The following is a 7,963-nucleotide window of genomic DNA, read 5'->3' as shown; positions in this document are numbered from 1 at the left end:
ACTAAGGTTCCCTATATTTGAGTATAAATGCTATATGATTACGATATGCCATGTGAGCATGAAATAAACGGCCTAAGAGTGTCGGAATTGATATTTGCGCATAGGACGCGGCTCGGCCACTGGTAGCTGGGGTTAATTAAATAATCAATGAGCTTGGCCTAAGCGAGACAGAGTCAGTGGGTTAAACACTAGAGTCGGCCTAAGTGAGCTGGAGACAGTGGGTTAAACAGAGGGTGCGGCCTAAGGGCACTGACCATAAGTATTGTATGATATGTTTACTATTGTTAATCTGATGATTTGTCAAATTGTTATCACTGATTATGTGAATGATATGGACTGTTGAATATCTGGTTAATGTTTTATGAATTATTTGGCTATCAATATTGATTATGCTATGATGTTATGGTTTTCTTGCTGGGCCTCGACTCACGGGTGCTACGTGGTGCAGGTAAAGGCAAGGGTAAGATGGATCAACCATGGGTTGGAGAGCTCAGGGGGTAAGGTGTACATTGTCAGCTGCTCGGCCGCCACAATCGAGGGAGTGTACAAGGACAGAAACCTAAAATGTGTATTTTTCCATTAGAGTGGCCTTAATTATTTATAAGTTTTGGAAAGTTTATAAATATGTCCTTTAAACCCTATTTTGGGATCCCATGTACTAAACATTCATTTTAATGAAAACGACTTGTTTATGACCAAAATCTTTTAATCCTAACTTGTTTATGACTTTGCATTCACAGTTTTATTTAAATGACTTGATTAGCAAGTCTTTCACTATTTTAAACACACGGTGTAATGGTCTTGGTTATCCAGGGCGTTACACAAATCATGGGCACACTGATATTTGAATGTTTTTCGGATGTAGATTGAGCAGGTTCCAAAATATATAGAATATCCATTACGAATTATTATGTCTTTGTTGGAGGGAATTTGGTCTCATGAAAGAGTAAGAAGCAAAATGTTGTGTCACGATCCAGTTCAGAGTTAGAATATCGATCTATGACACAGTCTGTGTCTGGAATAATGTGGATAATCAGCTCTTGACTGAAGTAGGATTTAAAACTTCAGTACCAACAAAATTGCGGTGTGTTAACCAAGCTGCTCTTCACATTGCATCTAATCCTGTATTTCATGAGCGAACTAAACACATCGAAATTGATTGTAATTTTGTTCACGAGAAAATTCAGCAAGACTTGATCTCTACAGGATATGTGAAGACAGGAGAACAATTAGGGGACACCTTCACAAAAGCTTTAAATGGGGCTCAGGTTGAATATCTTTGTAACAAGCTGAGTATAGTTAACATTTATGCTCCAGCTTGAAGGGGAGTGTTTTAGTATGAATTAGCTGTCAAATTAGTATTAATTGTATTTATTTAGTATCCCTTATTTTCCTATAGTTTTCCTAGAATAGCTATCTAGTTTGTATATAAATATTGATCAATATAATACAAAATATTAAATTATCTTCACCATTTTGTACAGGAATAGAGGTGCGAAGATGGATCCTTGAAAATCTGGGATTTACATCCCTGTAAGGATTGTAATGATTTTGTGTATTGAATGTAATCAATTAGACAATTAATAGAATATATTGTAATAACGAGTAGTTACCCATTCTTGTAAGTTACCCAAACCTGATCATTTTTCCTTATAAATAAAAGAGGGAATGAAAAGGAAAAGAGAGGAAGGTTTTAAGATACCAAAACTCCAGAGAAATTGTATTAGACAGTTCTCTTGAGAAAATATTCAGAAATAATATTGACTCGTGGACTAGGTGAATTGAACCACTGAACCACGTAAACATTGTGCGTTCTTATTTCTTTTTATTAGTTTTGGTTTGTTCAAGCCTAAACTCTTTTTTTTTATCTATAATTCTCAGTTGACAAAAAACTACGTCAACATTACCATTTTAGATTTCACACATAGTTCACATTTATCATGCTCAACAATATCACAATTAATTAATCTACATTTGATTACTTTGTTAATAGTACTAAAACCTACATGTGCTAGTTTATTGTGCCACAATTTAATAGAATTTGAGTCAGTTATATAACAACAACAAGAAGATTTATTATTGATGTTCATATTAGAATCAAGAGTACACAATTTTATCATTCCATCACACGCATCTCCTTTTCCCACAAAATTTTCCTTTTCAACAATATGAGTTTACCAGACTCAAACACTGGCTTGATGCCCAGTTTCCTTATGTGTGGGGGCGATGGGAGGAGTCCGAACTAGAAAGCATATGTATATCGTGAGGATCCATAAATTGTTATGACAATAAAGAGGGACAAAAACACCAAGTTCATTTAAGTTTCAATGTAGTTTTAGATGTTTTATTATGTGTTTAGACCAACGAGTGTTTTATTGCATTTAAATATGCTATTTTGTTTCTAATAATGGATATCTGAATATTGCATGTGTTTACGAGAATTTTTAATAACTTTTTATGCATATTTTCACTATGTGTTTAGTTTTCAAGTTCTCGAATCATTCAAAATGTTTAGAACCCCATCGAGGTCTCGAAGTTAGGATTTTGGGGTGTCACAAAGCTTTTACTTAATATACAAGATAAATACTTTGCTACAAAATCAAGAATAGTTAGTGATGTAAATAACCAAATATTGTTTACCATCAAAACAAGAGTGACGATGACTTTGAATCAACATGATAATTATGTAGCTTGTAAAATTTGGCAATGGCATGCCATGGTATCCCACAATGATTACCAACAATTTTTGGATGTTTGAAACAAGTGCTTCCTGCAAACTGTTCTAAAGTTGAACTAGTATCAATGACTTCATCTTGTATAGGAGAAATAGTTCTTTGACGCTCTTCTTGTATGATATCATAAAGACTTTGTTAGCATGAGGAAGAGGATCTTACATAAGCACTTGAGCATGGATAGTTGTAAAAGATTCATTCAAACCAACAAAGAAGTGAAGAACATATTCTTGTTGTTGATACTCCATAAAAGCTTTCATGCCACCATAAATGCACACGAGTTGTGGTCTAAACTCTTTAAGTTCATCTCATAAAGTCTTTAACTTCATGAATTATGTTGTAACATCTTCAGAACCTTGAACAAGACCTGGCATCAATCTTTTTAATTGAAAACACGAGGGCCATTATTTTGGTGATAATAATCTTGAAGATCACTCTAAAGAACTAAATCCTCATATATATACATGACACTATCAACAATCTCACATGACACAACATTAATCAACCAAGATAAAACCATACTATTACAATGAGACCAAGAAGTGCAAGATTCATCAATACATGAAGGTTTAGGAAAACTATCATTAATGAAAGTCAGCTCGTACTTAGCAACCAGAGCCACTATCAACAATCTACTCCAAGACCTGTAATTTTGTCCAATGAGAATGTGGGAAACTATATTGGCTCCGACATTGTCTAAATTTCTAACATAATAATGGGTGCTTGGATCATCATTGAAGGAACGATTTCATTGATCAAGAATAGAAAAGTGATGTAACGACCCAAATTCACTAATAAGGCTTAAGGGCCTTGATTAGGGTGCCTGGAGGGCATAATGGGGATTATGTGTGAATTTAATGATTAAGATGCATGATTATGATTTAAAACATGTTATACGATTACTTGAGTATCTGAGATGCATGACTATGTGTGTTAGTATGCGTATGCATGTAGGCCTTGATTAGGTTAGAAGGGCATAATTGTAATTTTGGCCATTATGGGCATAATTGCTTTGATATACGTGATAATTGTCGAGACCACATTATTATGTGGATATATTTGTGATCTGTGACTCGAGACGATCCTAGTGAGCAAGGTAGCGGAAAATTCATAGCGGGGATTTATACCCGGCTCGGGGTGAGCTCAGGGGTATAAATGGGAATTTAGCGGATATACTGGAGTTTATTTTGACGTTGGGGAATAATATTGGCGGTTATTTAGGTATCGAGAACTGAGCGAGAAATAATAAGGACACTCGAGGAATTAGCGGGAATTGGGTGAAATGACTAAAATGCCCTTAAGTGGACTAAAGGGTTAGAATTAATAGGGAGGGTATAATGGTCATTTTCTTTACAGAAGTTAGATTATACTAAGGCTTTATGTTAGTGGAATTTGTAGAATATCAAAGAAGTCTGAAAAAGAAGGAAAAGGAAAGGAAAAGAAAGGAGAGAAAACAGAGAGAATTCTCTAGGTCGGTTTGTACTTCCTTCACTTGTTTCTTGAGGATTTCTGAAGTAAAGCTCAGAGGAGAGCTGGGATTAACTAGGCATCAAGGATCCTAACCTAAGACTGAGGAATTGACAGAGGTTTAGCAAGGGTTCATTAACACTTGAGGTAAGACTTAGAATTCTTCAGTTTCAGTTTCTAGTTTTTGAGTTGTGGTGCTTAAGTTGAAATTGGGTGGAACCTTAGGGAATTCAGACTTGAGGCTGAGGAGGAGCAAGCCAAAGGATTCTAGAAGCAGCTTGTGGTTGAAATTCTATCATAGGTATAAGGTCTAAACTCTAAACTTTGATGTTCAACTGGTTTTTACTGAGTTTTAGAGTTTAGAAGTGGCTATGGTGAATTATGAGTTTGTGGATGCATGTGCTTAGGTTTTTGATGTTTGGGGTGCTTGGGATGAGTGGAGTGTGGTTATGAGGTTGTTTTTGAGTTTGGGTAAGAGTTGGAAGAGGTTTGGTTGAGGTTGGTTCGAAGAAATTACAAAAGGGAAAAATCAGTGCAGGGCTGTCTGTGACTAGCGCTACAGCGCTAGCCTTTGGGCGCTGTAGCGCTAGGCCATTTTGCTGAAGGGTTTTTGGCTTCTGTTTTTAGCGCTGTAGCGCCCTCCCAAGAGCGCTGTAGCGCTACCCTGCCTCCTGAAGGGGATTTTTGGGTTGTTTGCAAGGGTTTTTGACCTAGGGTTTGGGGTTTGATTCCACCACCTTGTTTGGTGGGACTAGGACATCCCGAGGGCTCGGGATTGGCCCCGGGGTTAGGTTTTGAACTTGAGGGTTGATGATGACCTTGGCTATGATTGTGTTTAGGTGAGCGCTAGGGCTCGGGGGCTCGAGGGGGATCGTGCTCAAGGAGTCGAGGGATCAAAGCTATTGAATTGAAAGGTAAGAAAACTACACCCTGTTATATGATTGTGATGGGACTAAGTGCTCCCGAGAGTTGTTTCGTGTCAATGTTGGTATCACGCCATGGGACATGTAAAAGCGGCCTAAGAGTGTCGTACATACTATCAGCGCACAGAGCGCAATTCGGCCACTGGGAGCCATGAACACTGGGATAACAGAGGGAGCAGCCTGTGAGCGCTAGCCCTGGTTATCGTTTATAAACTGTGCATGTTATGAGTTGATATGCTAAGTATGTGGAATACTTGACTATATTGAATGGTTATTTGACTGAGGCTATGTGATGCAACGTGAGATATTGACTTGTTTGATAATTGCTTATGCTCTGTTGATATTGTGTTTTCTTGCTGGGCCTTGGCTCACGGGTGCTACGTGGTGCAGGTAAAAGGCAAGGGCAAGCTGGACCAAGCCTGAGGTGGAGAGCTCTGAGGTGAAATGTACATAGCCAGATGTTCGATCACCACGATCGAGGAGTGGACCAAGACAGGGATAACCTAACTGCTTGTTTTGCCTTAGTATGGCTGGTTATTGTATCTGAGTCTCACAACTTTTGTAAACGATCTTTAAACCTGTATTTTTGGGATCCCGTGTAACCAGATAATGTTTCTTAATGAAAAGTGTGGCTTTCAAGACCAAAACTCTTTTAACCCTAGATCCTTTGTAGCTTCTGCAACACGATTTTAATTAAATGACTTGATTAGCAAGTCTGGCACTTTATAAACACACAGTGTAACGGTCTTGGCTATCCAGGGCGTTACAAGTGATTACCATCTGGTGAAGTATTTTGAGTTGTTTGAGCTGGTTGACAATAAGTCTAAGCTGTTGGGGTTTTATGCCCTAATTAAAATCCAATTTCTTTGTAATCTCATTTTATCATCAATAAAAGAATAGAAAACATTTTTGACTTGGTCAATCACTTTGCTCACATGTTTTATTTTCATGATTATTTGTTTAATATAAACTTCTATTAAATCACGAGCACATAACTAATCATATTTATAGTGACGTATATACAGTGGAATATAAATATGATTATATGTTCAAAAATAAGTTAGTCCTAAGATTAGTCAGTGTACAGGATTTACACTTACTTGCCAATCTACGATATGATCTACTTACACATTATAGTGTTATGTTCTTTCTAGAACATTAGCAAAGTAGATAAGATTTTATGTACTTACTACATCGGACTAGACCGATATTGATTATAGATAGATAAGTAAAGGTAACGTTATTATCTAATATAGTCATATCATAAAGTTGACCATAGGTTAATTCAATCTCAATTGTGAGTGGTTAGTATTATAACTAATTGTATTATTCAAGTCTTTTGATTTGTTTGTGTTGACCCTCGAATTGGCCAACGACACGGAGTCAAATATACAACAAAATATGGAACGACACTTGAAAAGATAATCTAATGGAAAGGGAAAAAACACCAAGGAATTATAGTGGTTCGGCCCCAAAGATTGGTAACAACCTACGTCCACTTAGTGTATTGTTATTATTGAACTTCAAAGTCGTGATCAAAGAACTAGGGTTCTTTGAGTTTCACAAACCTTGGAAGGATTACAATAGAATGATGAGCAATCGCTATAGCTCTTTATCTCTCAATATCAAGCAAAAAAGCTAATGAATCCAAAAGTTTTCTACCTTGAGCTATTTCATGCATATTTATAGGCTCAAGGAGGGTCACACATGCTAACGTGTCCTATCTTTCCTTAACAATCATGTATCAAGGATAATTATGAAGAAATATTCAAATGCAATTAATATTAGATTACAACTTAAGAAGGAAATAAATCGGGCTTCACGATCAGCCTGGTCGTATAAAAAATTAATGCTGACGATGAGGCGTGCTCCTGGTCGATAGCCGAACAGCACCTTTGTCCTTCAATTCCGCCACGTGTCAATCTACGTGTAAGAAATATTTGCCACGTCATCAAAAACCATTTTTGGATAAACATTTGCCCCCCAAGTTTATTTATTGCGACCAGTAATAAGTAAACTTAAGAAACCGACTCTTCGAATACCCCATGAAACCTATCAGAACCGCCCATGCTTTCTCGAAAAAGGTGAGCAATCATGTCTAATCAGGTCTTTTTAGTTTCCCAAGAATGTGTCCAACAGCTATCACGCTCCCCCATTCCTTGAAAAATTACCCTTAATGATTACCTTGGTAACCGCTCCTCGGCTAGTATAAATGACCCTTCAAAATCATTTTTCACATTTTACATACTTTTTCCTTCCTGAAGAACATTGAAGAACTCGTGTTCCAAAGCCCAGAAATTTTCAAACATCTATACACGGACGTTCAAAAGCTTTCACCTTCGGACTTCAATCTTTATCTGAGTCAGTTTCACAAACTTTCTTGTCTTTTGAGTTACCATACAAAACCGCCTTATGCTTGCCTTCATCTCTGAACCCTTTCGTGTTCTCGGTTGAAAATGTATGGAGAATGTTTGCATGTTGACAGATGATTGATAGGGTAGTGAAATATTGTTCCGTAGGAGTTAGGAGCCAGTTTGGTAGTCGAGATTATAGATTTAGGGCGTAAAATCGAAGTGAAAATTCAATTTTTAAGCTAGGTGAAAAACTGGGTTTTTCCCGCCCCTTAGGAGTCGAAAAACCTTTTTCCTAAAAAAAACTTTTTACTTCTGCTTTTCAATCTGTTTTTCAAACTGCTCGAATAGAACTTAGTGTTTCTGTTAGAATGCTGCTGGTCGTATATGCGAGCAGCGTTATTCCAACTTTCAACACAAGCTTTTAAGCTTTACGTCTTATCTCCTCCTTTTTCTGTTCGCAGCTTTCATGCAAGATTCGTGGGGAGGA

The sequence above is a fragment of the Humulus lupulus genome, chromosome 5 (genome assembly GCF_963169125.1).
Source record: "Humulus lupulus chromosome 5, drHumLupu1.1, whole genome shotgun sequence".
NCBI lineage: Eukaryota > Viridiplantae > Streptophyta > Magnoliopsida > Rosales > Cannabaceae > Humulus > Humulus lupulus.
The sequence above is the reverse complement of the archived record's forward strand: the minus strand, read 5'-3'. Positions refer to the sequence as shown.